Genomic DNA, 10,917 nt, shown 5'->3' with positions numbered 1-10,917 from the left:
TGAGGGGCTCAAAGGCTTCTTTTCACTTTCCCACCATCCTAACAAGCGATTTCCAAGGCAGGGATAAAGCAATTGCCTGGGGAAAAAAAAATGCCTGGGAGATGGGAATGTGTTCTTTTCCCCAGGCTGGGAAGGCAGAAACCCAGATCCCTCTCCTGGGTAGTAAGTTAAACCTGACTCTGAATGCCTTGGCTCTACCCTGGCTTTTCTGCTCTGAGATAAAAGACTGGGAATTCAGAAAGCATTCAGCCAGAGACAAAGCAAACAAAGGGTTACATATCATATATATATATAGAATAATTATAGAGTGTGTATTACACATTTTAAATGCTATATATAATGTATATAGCACACATTTTATAATATAGACTGCGTGTGTCTAATATATAGATTTTATATATTATATATAACATAATGATACAATAAAATACACCTTCTAGAGTTATTCTATATAGTGTATAATATAAATTCTTTATCTTAACAACCAGAAGCAACCTGGGCTATTGGAATCTGACCCTGCCCATGGCAGGGGACTGGAACTAGATGAGGTTTAAGATCCTTTCCAACACAAACCATTCTGTGATTCTAGGATATAAAATATGTATTCCATACTGTATAGAATATATATATTAAAGAGGCAGCTATTAGTAGGGTGGGGTTAACGAGCTGACCTCCAGCTTCATTGGGGTATATTCCCTGCCAGGAGCAGCATTTCATCCCAGGGAGGCCCCAGCAAGGGTGGTCTGTGGACTAAAATATTTACAAAAGAAGGAACTCAAATAGTGGTTTTACACTAAAAAAGCAAGAGCTCATAGATTGATTTTATTGATTTTCACAAAAACCTGTTTTTCTGCAGGTTTCTGACCCTTGCTTAACTGCCTTATACTATTTCTCCACTCTTTCCATCTTGTTCAGGGCCTGGAGTGTGGGAATACGGCCAAGGGGATCTGAGGTTATTTTGGGGCAGAGAATTAAATATTTAAATCCCAGCCAGCAGTCCTAAGGGATCGATTGCAGAGCAGGAAGTGTGGATCCGTGGCTGGGTTTCTGCTGTGTCAGTCTTCATCCTGGATCTGCATCCTGTGTCCATGGGTACAAAGGGCATCTCTACAACTCTGGGTGCCATCACACATTTTTTGGGCTTTGCTTTACCTGCAATCCCTCTTTCCCAAACCTGCAGAGAAAATGGGAAAGAGCTGCAGCCATATGAGCCAGTGCTCTGGCTTTAGGTGTGGGATGTCCAGGCTGCCTGAGATTGCAGAGCTGGGCTCTGTGTTGCAGCCAGACACCCCCTGAAATCACCTGGTGTTGTGCCACTGCACCACTGTTTGTACACACAGGCTGGGGTGGGTCAGGAAAACTCTTAATATCCCATAAAAAAACCCAACTCACCCCTTATTCTGCCTGTGGAAAATGTTCTTCGTGGCACTGAGGATGGTCTTTGTGGCAACAGCCCTGGTGGAGCTTGGAAGAGGTGAGATGTGGGGCAGGAGAGATTTAAAAAGGGGCCCAGAGCTGCCTTCGTAAATAGCGCTAGTGGGTCTTTGACCTGTGACAGAGAAAAGGAGATATATTTTGTGTATATATGTATATATATATATGGCCATAAGAGCCTTGCCCACATGCACCAGGCTGGATCACATTTTTTTCCCAGAAAACCCAGGGTGCTGCATCCTCATTGACTCCTCTCTCCCTTCATAATTAAAAAAAAATTATATATATATATATATACACACACATATATATAAATAATGTTAACCTGTAACCACTGGCAGGGCTGAATGGTATTTGCTATCCATGCAGGCATGAAAACTGTCTTTTAAATCCCTATTAAAATATATGTGAATATAAAACACTTAAGGCCACCTGTGCTGAATGAGGGCAAATTGTCCTCAGGTGGGACCTGCTTTTAGCCCCTCCCTGGGAGTAAAACCCCAGCCTGGGGCACCTGTAGCCCCTCAGTTTCCATTTGTACTTCCCTCCATGCTACTCAGGAAGCCTGGAGCACAGAGCAGAGGGGCTCTTTCTCCTGCAAGCCAGAATACCCTGGATCATCATCAAAGAGGATTTTTTGGCCAGTTTGGGAGCCCAGCTCTGGTGTCGTAAAAGCAGTGAGTGATTTTATGGCTTTTTTTTTTCTTCCCTTTCTTTCTGGCTGCAGCATGGGGGGAACGTGGCAACAGGGCTGTTTGTAGCTGTGCTACTGGCTAATGAGTTTATATTTTAAGTGGATAGGCTTGTAGTTATTAATGCTTCTAATTTGCCTTCCCATCCCTGAGCGTTAGGGGTATGCTGGTATGTCCCTTCCAGGTTTTTATCTCCTAGTAAAGGTCATGAATGAGGTTACAATTAACAAAATTATACATATATATATGTATATATAACGAGACATGATTAACCTGTAACCATTGGCAGGGCTGAATGGTATTGGCTGTCCATATAGGGATAAAACCTGTCCTTTAAATCCCTTTTAAAATATATCTGAATATAAAACACTTCTTAAAAAAACAGAGGAAAACTTTTTTGGAGCTAAATAAACCCCCTGTGACTCCATCTGTGGGAAGTTCAAGGTCAAAAGCTGCCCCAGAAGTGGGGGTGTCCCCGAATTCCTTTCCCCTGTGAGCACATGGGTACAGATGTGTTTTCTCACTGCTCAGCTTTTGCCTTTGGTGTAGCTTGTTTAGTGTGAGGAGTATTTTAGTGGAGGGTTGCACCACATGTATCCTTGGATCAGCTGCCTCCTTCCAGAGAAAGCAAAGCAGGATAGTAATATATAAAATAAATAAATACGTAAATTCACTGTGTGGGGAGTGAAAAAGTGGCAAGAAACCTCATCCCGACCACATCATCCCTCTGTGAGATCCCCCCCCCCAAATAAATCAGCCTGTGGGATCCCCATCATTTTAAGGTTATAAAGTTCTTTTATTCCAAAACATGCAAAAATACAGCTGGTTTTGGCCAGATTCTTCCTTTCTGCATCTTTGCATCAGACAGGGGCCCTGGCAAAGGAACCTGTCTTTGGGCTTAATAGAGATAAAAGGAACAGAGCTTCTCTTACCTCAGCCAGGGGTTTTATTCCTCCTCCTCTTATGGGTGAGCAGAAATCCTTGGAAGCTTAACTTCACGTGCCTTTATGTTTTTTCATCCATTGAAAAAGGAAAATGCTCTGAGGAGCCAATATTCCATTGGCACGTGGGGCTGCAAGGGGAAACCTGCCACAGCCCCAGCTAAATCATCACAGCTATCAGGGGCTTCAGGGCTCTGGGTTTTTTTTCTAAAAATCCCCTTTATTTCTATTTTTCCACCAAGCTGTGGCAGCTCTGCTTAATATAATGTGCCAGCTGTACCCAAGTCCCACAGACATCAGCTTTTCAAGGACCAGCTCAGGAGCTGCTGCCTTTAATTTTGGTGAAAATCAAGAGTGTTTTGGGGGTAGGTGGGGGGATATAATTTCTGTTTACAGCAACAGGGAGGGTGCATGGGAAGAGGCATGTGCTGGCACTGGGCCACTGTGCATAGCTCTGGACATAACAGCTCTTAAAATAATATTAATAATAATAATAATTTCCATGTTTTCCTTTCTGTGATGTCCCTCTCGGGCAGAATCCCCTGACGAAACTGCTGGACCTCTGCAAAGGGAGCCCATCTGTGTTTCATTTTACAGCTGAAGAATAGTAATTAAGATGCTCTTGCAGAGCCAGGGCTTGAAGAACTAAAAATAAAAGCCATATAGGCACAATACCAGAGATCTGAGCATCATAAACTTTCCTTTCCCCCTGTTTCCCCCCTCCCAGCTCCACTGGACCCTTGACTATGGCCAAGCTTCCCGTTGTTTTGGGGAGCAGAGACGGGAACAAATCACGGGAGAGTGCAGAGAAGGGGGATTTTGGGCTAAATCCATAGGAGCCATGCAGTGCCAACCTGTGTAGAGGGTGGTGGCAAGGGGAGTTTTTCCAAAGCTCCAAAAATTAGAGGCATCGTGCAAAGCATCAGGCTAGGCTCTCTTCTTGTAACAAAGTGTGTATAAACCAAGGTCCCCAGGCCTGGAATGACTTTCTTCCTTTATTTCTCACTTTTCATCCATGAATATTGCAGGGAGGGAAAAGCAAAAAGCAGCTGTTTTCTAGCCCTCCACCACCTCAGGGTGCTTCTGGCCCCAGGCAAATGAAAAATTAATTTTGCCCAGCTTGAGCTGAAAGCAGAGATGGGGCTCAACGAGATTCACTCGAAAGCAGGAGGAGCCCCTCACCCCCACATCTGGCCTGGCTGGGCTCAGTTAAACAAAGGTGCTGCTGACCTGAGTTCAACAGCTGCTGCAGCTGAGCTGTGTGTTGTGTTACAGTTGGAAAACAAGGACTTTTGGGGGTTATTTTTGTTTTCCCACCGGCGGGACCCGGCCACGCCGGCAGAGCTTTCTCGCAAGCCTTGCAGCGTGGTTCCTAGAAGGAGAGCAACTTTTTCCCTCCTCTTTTCCAAGCCTCTGCTGCTGACAGTAGGGGCTGGAAAGCATCCAGAGCTGTCGGTATAAATTTCACTGACCTTGTTTCACCATCCCTTAACTCGCAGTTCAGTGTCTCCCATCAGCCGGGACCGGCGTCGACTTCCACTTTCTGGCTCATTTATCCCCCTTTTTTTTTTTTTTTCAGTTTTACGGTTTGGTTTCCCGAGCTTGTCTGTTCATCCCTGGGGGGGCAGGGGAATGAGGGGGACTCCCAGCCCCTAAAAAACCTCCCAGCAAGGTTGCCAAGGCAAACATCTTGCAGGAATTTGGAGATGCAGCTGTAGCTCAGTGCTCTGCTTGGGAAGAGATGCTCGGAGGCGCAGCGTGATGTGGTGAGGTGGGATGAGGGAAAAGATGCTTCTCCTTGGGTTGGGCTGGGTGCAGGGCTCTGATCCCAGAAAACGCTGCCTAGGTGCCATCAGGAGATGAACTTTGGTAAGATTTGAGCTCCACCCCTGCGATGGTGCTGGATGAGCACCTGTATGGGACATTGTTGCTCTCCGGAGGGTTCTTGCTGTCTTTCTTGCATTTTCCACAACCTCCTGTGAAAACTTGATGACATATTTGCTGTCCAGATGATCCCAGGGGTTTGACTGTAGGGGAATGGTCTCATGCTTCATGCTGGGCTCACTGAGGAAGCAGAGGAAGACAGCCTTTGGAGATGTGGGTGAGAGGGTAGGAAGGAAAATTCATTGTTGTTTCCTATCCTGGCTGGACCAGCTGCTTTAGACACTCAGCTGTCCCTTTTTGGACTTAAAAAAGAGGATTGGGAGCTTAAGTCCTCCCAAAAATCCACAGCATCAGGTGCTTCTTGCTCCCTAGGTGCTAAATCCATATGAAAATATTAATTTTCCAGCTCCAGGGAAGTCTCACCTTAAAACATCGTGCTGATGCCACAGCATGTTTGGGGCCTCATGGGAGAACTTTGCCAGTCGCTGCCATTGTCACTTGGCTTTGTGATAGCATCAAGAATCTTTGGAATGTTGGCAGGAGGCAGGATATATGAGGATTAATATTTTCCCTGGGTGAAGATTGTGGCTCTGAGTTTGTCCAAGGGACCTGAGGGGTGTGCAAGGCAAAAGAACGTGGCTCTGCTTGTGCACTTCTGGATGAAAAGCCCAAAAGCTTTTATGTTGTATCCCTGGACCTTTCTGAAGGATTAGGACAGCTAATTGGATTTTATTCCAGGTGCACGATGGGCTCTTCGTCACAGCTAGGGAAAGCACCAGCCTGAATAGGGAGAGGTCAGAGATTGGAGAAGTCTCAAGGGACACAGCAGCTATCTGTGCACAGGGAAAGAGTTGTAGGAAAGCCAGGAAAATCCAAGTAAACAGTACAAAACCTCCTTGGTGTAAGCAGCTGCAAGAAATATTCAGATTAACCAGGAGGAAAAACTTTCCAAGACAAGAAAAGCAAGACACGAAGAAAAAAAAATCTCCTGGGGGCTTGTAGAGGCTCCCTCCATCTTTGGAGGTCTTAAAGCAGAGATTAGGGAGAGATCTGCCAGGAATGATCCTGCCTGGGGGCAGCCAGAGAGCAGATGATGTGTCTGTCAGCTCTCTGCCTCCAAAAGCGAGGGTTGCGCTTCTCCTGCTCTTCCTGGTCTTCTCCTGGATGAGCACGGCATGTTTGGGACCCTCCTTGGTGGTCTCCTAGCAGGGCTCCTAAAAATCCCCCTGGAAAGAGCTGAAATCCTAGAAAATGGGGGGGTTTTGGCTAAGGCTTGCTTTAGAGAGGGAGGGGAAGATGCTCAGGGGTTTTTCTCTCCCCTTCTGTCCCCGCTCTGCAGCAGCGACTGTTTTCTGGTCTGATCTCCTGACAGCTCCGCGTGTCTGAGGGATGAGGTCATGCTCACTCACCCACAGCCTGCCCTGCTCCTGCTCCCATCCCTCCAGCTTGGGGAGCAGGGTGGGATTGCACTCCCTGCAGAGGGTCTGGGTCTGTGCACAGTGGGATTTGGAATGTCACCCTTACCAAGCATCACCACAGACCTTCGCCTTGCTCTGGGCATGGATGTGTTGCACCAGGGGTGGGGACAAGCATCAGTGCCCCTGCCCATCTTACCTGTGCCTGGGACGCCAGTCCATCTCTCCCAGTGCTCCTCCTTCTTCCAGTGGCTTTTAAAACCACAGACTAACCCAATCAGCTGGAAAATGGGGTTTTTTCCCCCTTCTTCTTCTTTCTTTTAAATTTCTTTTCTCTTTGGACCACTTCTTGCCTGCAATCAGCCCATGGGGAGGAGGAGGCCAGTTGTTGCGCAACCTGAGTGTAGGGACAGCTGTTCCAGAGCCTTTTGGATTAACAAACAGGAGGTTTAAATGTCTGGGAAGAAGAAATGTGGTGATCTGTGCCTGGAAACAGAGCCCTGGCTTCTTGCTTGGGTAGATCCCCAGCTCCTGGCTCATGATACGAACAGAAAAGCCAGTTTAGGTAATTGGTGGAGATTGCCATGACTTTATTAGCACTGATGCCCTCCCCTACAGGAGGTTTGTATGGCTGAGCAAAACAACCAGTGCCCATAAAGACACAAAAATAGGCCCCATTAAGTGTGGTGGGTTTTTTTTGTTTGGTTGGTTTTTTCTGTTTGTTTGTTTTGTTTTGTTTTTTCCTTCTAATAAATTCTTCCAGCCTTTTGTGAAGGTTTTTCCAGCCCTCAAATTCAAGATTAATTGAATTTAGGGGCCAATAGCTGCATCTACTGCTGGTGGTGGGGGATCATTCTGTGTGGAGATTTAGGGCACAGTGCCCAGGCTCCAGCTCCAAGTGGTACCTGGTGGGATGGGCAGGGCTTGGACACTGCATCACTGCAGGATGGGCAGAAATTGGTACTGCCAGATCAAAATCAGGCTTTGGGAGCACAAGCTGGAGCGTCCTAGAGGAAAAGAAGTCTGATTTGGGGTTTTAAAAGCAGCAGGTGTTGTCAGCTTTCTTCTCTGGAAGCTGGAAAGAAAAACTGCTCCTCCCCAGGCCTAGAGGTCACCTAACAAATGGGAAAGTCCCCAAAAACATGTCCCTGGCAAATCTCAAGGCTGCAGAGAGGAGTGCCTGTTGAATCAGAGAGAATTACAAAGTGAGTTATCCATGGAGGAAATGGGGGCTTCAGATAAAATAGCACTGGAGGAGGGGAAAACAGGAAAAGGCTCCATTTGGACTCCAAAACAGAAAGGAAAAGGTTAAGCCTAAAGTCAAGGAGAAGGGTGGTACAGAGTTAAAGGCAAAGCCAGGAGACAAAAAGGAGAATAGAGGGGCCAAAGCAAAGGGGAAGGACAGGAGGGAAAGGACAAGGAGAAGCTGCCTTGCTGCTTCGCTCTCACCATCCTCTCTTTATGATGGAAACTGGGAAGAAGAAGGTTGGAATGAACAAATTTTTCTTATTTAAATGATGGCGTATTGATAGAGGAAAAAGAAAAATCCACGTGCAGCAGTTAATCATTTAGTATTTCCGGCAGGTAAGACCAACAGGTAGGGCTGTGTCACTGCCAGGGTGACATATGAACATCTCAGCACCCGGGAGCCTACGAAATCCTTTTGGGGGTTGTCTTTTCACCGTGCCCAGCATGTTATAGGTACCCAAAACTACTTATTTATTACCTTTAGAAGGTAATAAATGGGGCAGCTTGTGTGTCAGTTCATTGCCATTGTCATCAGCCAGATTTATGCTGCTGAAGCCAATGGTTTGCTAACACCAGGGAGACACTAAAGGTCCAGAGGGACTGGATGAGTTCATGGATCTTGTGGAGGAAGAAATAGTTTCTGCCTCTAAAAAAAAAAATAAAAATTAAATGATGCTTTGCAGAGCTGTTCTTCACAAGTAAGGCCTGCCCTTTATTTTGTGTTTTGTCAAAAATCCAGTTAGTCCCAATAAGGGCTTGTTCCACCTTTAATGCCCTAACAGGTATGTGTCTGCTGAAATCACCTGAAATGCTGGGAGCACAAATTCTTTTTCTGTCTTTCCTACAAAGAATCTCTTAAGAGATTGCTTCTTATGTTTAATTATAGATTGCACAAAGCAACAGAAGCATGCAAAGCCTTAAACTGGGAAATAAAATCAGTTTTTTTCCAACTTGAAATTCTCTAGTTCAAGTCAGCATATTCATCTCTCTGGATGCATCTTGTGGTTTTACCTACAGGGGGTTTTGGGTTGGATTTTGATCATTGAGGCCTCAGCCTCCCAAAACCCAACTGAATCACCCAGCTAGAAGGCAAGACTCTCCACCCTCATCTGCAGTGATGCTCTGACAGAATTCCTTGTGGATGACACGACTGGAGAGCGATGAAGCACCGCTTCCCTTGGCACTTCACCAGAAATGGCCTCAGCAGGACTGTCTCCAAGAGGTTTCCCATTCCCACATCTGGATCCTGCTTCTGGCACCCAGCAACCCCACCATCCATTCACATCTGCAGTGAAGGTAAGCAGGGCATTCCAAAGGTGGCTTCTCCCAAATGATGGTCCTCTCCTACCACTCCTGGCATCACCGTGTGTTACGACCCGCCCCAGAAAAAGGGAGGAGGGTAACCCAGGTTTTTATACCAATAATTCCCTTGGGGTGGATTAGAGTGAAACGACACTGAATAATTGGTGTTTGAAAACATATACTGACAAGGTTTATTTCAACAATTCTGTATCAACAAGCATGCTAACAGTTTGGGTGTTGTCATAAAACAATGCAGCAGAGAGATAACTTTTGGGGGGGGGGAGAAACTGTTTAGGGGAGAGAAAAACCAGGATGAGAGTAAGGGAAAAGAGAAGCTGAGAGTGCAAAAGAAATGGACATAGTCACCGCCCACTGGATCCAGCGATGCTCGAGAGTGATGGTCATGATTCGCAGGCGGTGGGGGAGAAGGAGAACCCCAAATTCTCAAAGTCACCAGTCAGTTTATATACCCTCAGCATGCTTTTGCACCTCCCTGGCATGAGGGGTTGTTTGCCTTTTAGGGCTTAGCACTGGAGGGAGGGATGGCCCCGATTGGCCACCTGAGGTGTCTTCTTGCCTTTTAGGGCTTAGCCCCTCTGAGGCAACTCCTTGCCTTTTTAGGGCTTAGTCCACCTGAGGCAACTCCTTGCCTTTTTAGGGCTTAGTCCACCTGAGGCATCTTTTTGCCTTTTTAGGGCTAAAGTCAAAACCTGCAAACTCCTGGAATGCATAAATCATTAACTATTTCAGTCTCTGACACCGTGCTAGTGGGTTGGGAGAAAATCTCCAATTGAAGTCCTACCAAGGAAATCCAAAGCAATAATCCTAAGGATAGAGCTGATTTCCTATCAGCTTAGCATGCTGTTTTCCCTGCTCGCCTTTCCCATTGTGCTCTGGCTTCTGTGGCAGCTTGGACAGCAAGGTCTTCAAGGCAGGGATTACCTCTTGACACAGGTTTGGAGTTGCTCAGCCCCTGGGGCCCCAGCTGAGTATAATCCATGCAACTGGTGTTGCAGCACAGTCCCTTCCCTGGGCTTGGCCTTGGAGTCCTATCCAGAAGGAAAAAATAGCTGGACACAGCAAATGGAAACAGCAACAGAAGGTGTGTTCCTCTGTGTTGATCAATGGCCCATCCCTGGAATTGTCCAAGGCCAGGTTGGATGGGGCTTGGAGCAACCTGTGATAGTGGAAGGTGTTCCTGCCCATGGAAGGGGGTTGAAATGAAATGATCTTGAGGGTCCCTTCCAACCCAACCCATTCCATGACTCTGTGATGTGGGAAGCCCCTTTACCATGGCGCTGGATTTGTTGAAATTCCATAGATTTTTTTAGGGGAGTACTTAATTTATTTGCCCTTTGAGGGTGGTGGTGACAAGGAAGGTGCCTGAGGAAGCACAGCGTGTACTCAGTGTGCTCCAGAGCTTTGGTGATGCCCTTTGGAAAACCTAAGTGGTGTGAAGGGCATGGCTCTCATACCAGTGCTTTCTCCCGTCTGTTTCCTCCTTAAAACACAGGGGGTAGAGAGAAAAAAGAATAATGGTATCATGGAATGGCTTGGGTTGAAAGAGACCTTAAAACTCATTCCAGCCCCTGCCATGGGCAGGGACACCTTCCACTAGCCCAGGATGCTCCAAGCCCCGTCCAACCTGGCCTTGGACACTTCCAGGGATGGGACATCTGCAAATTCACTGTTATGGATGTTTCCACATCTGGAAAACATCCCAGATGTTTCCAAACAGGATGTTTACCTCCATCTCACGCGGCGGCAGCGCTCTAAGCGCTGGGAGACGATTTGGCTCTCCCTGTGGAGCATCCCTGCGTGGGGTCCCGCTCCCGCGCGGGGCCGGGAGGTGGGATTTGGGGAGAGGGCTGGGGGCACAGCGAGGTGGGGGGGGGCTCCCCGGCTCCCGGCGCGACTCGCCTTTGTTCGGGCAGCGCTGGAGCCGGGCGGCCGCGGGGCGGGGAGAGGGGGGGGGGGGGGGGGGGGGGGGGGGGGGGGGGG

This window comes from Lepidothrix coronata, unplaced genomic scaffold (genome assembly GCF_001604755.1).
Source record: "Lepidothrix coronata isolate B3197 unplaced genomic scaffold, Lepidothrix_coronata-1.0 Scaffold204, whole genome shotgun sequence".
Classification (NCBI taxonomy): Eukaryota; Metazoa; Chordata; class Aves; order Passeriformes; family Pipridae; genus Lepidothrix; species Lepidothrix coronata.
This window is presented reverse-complemented; position numbering follows the sequence as displayed.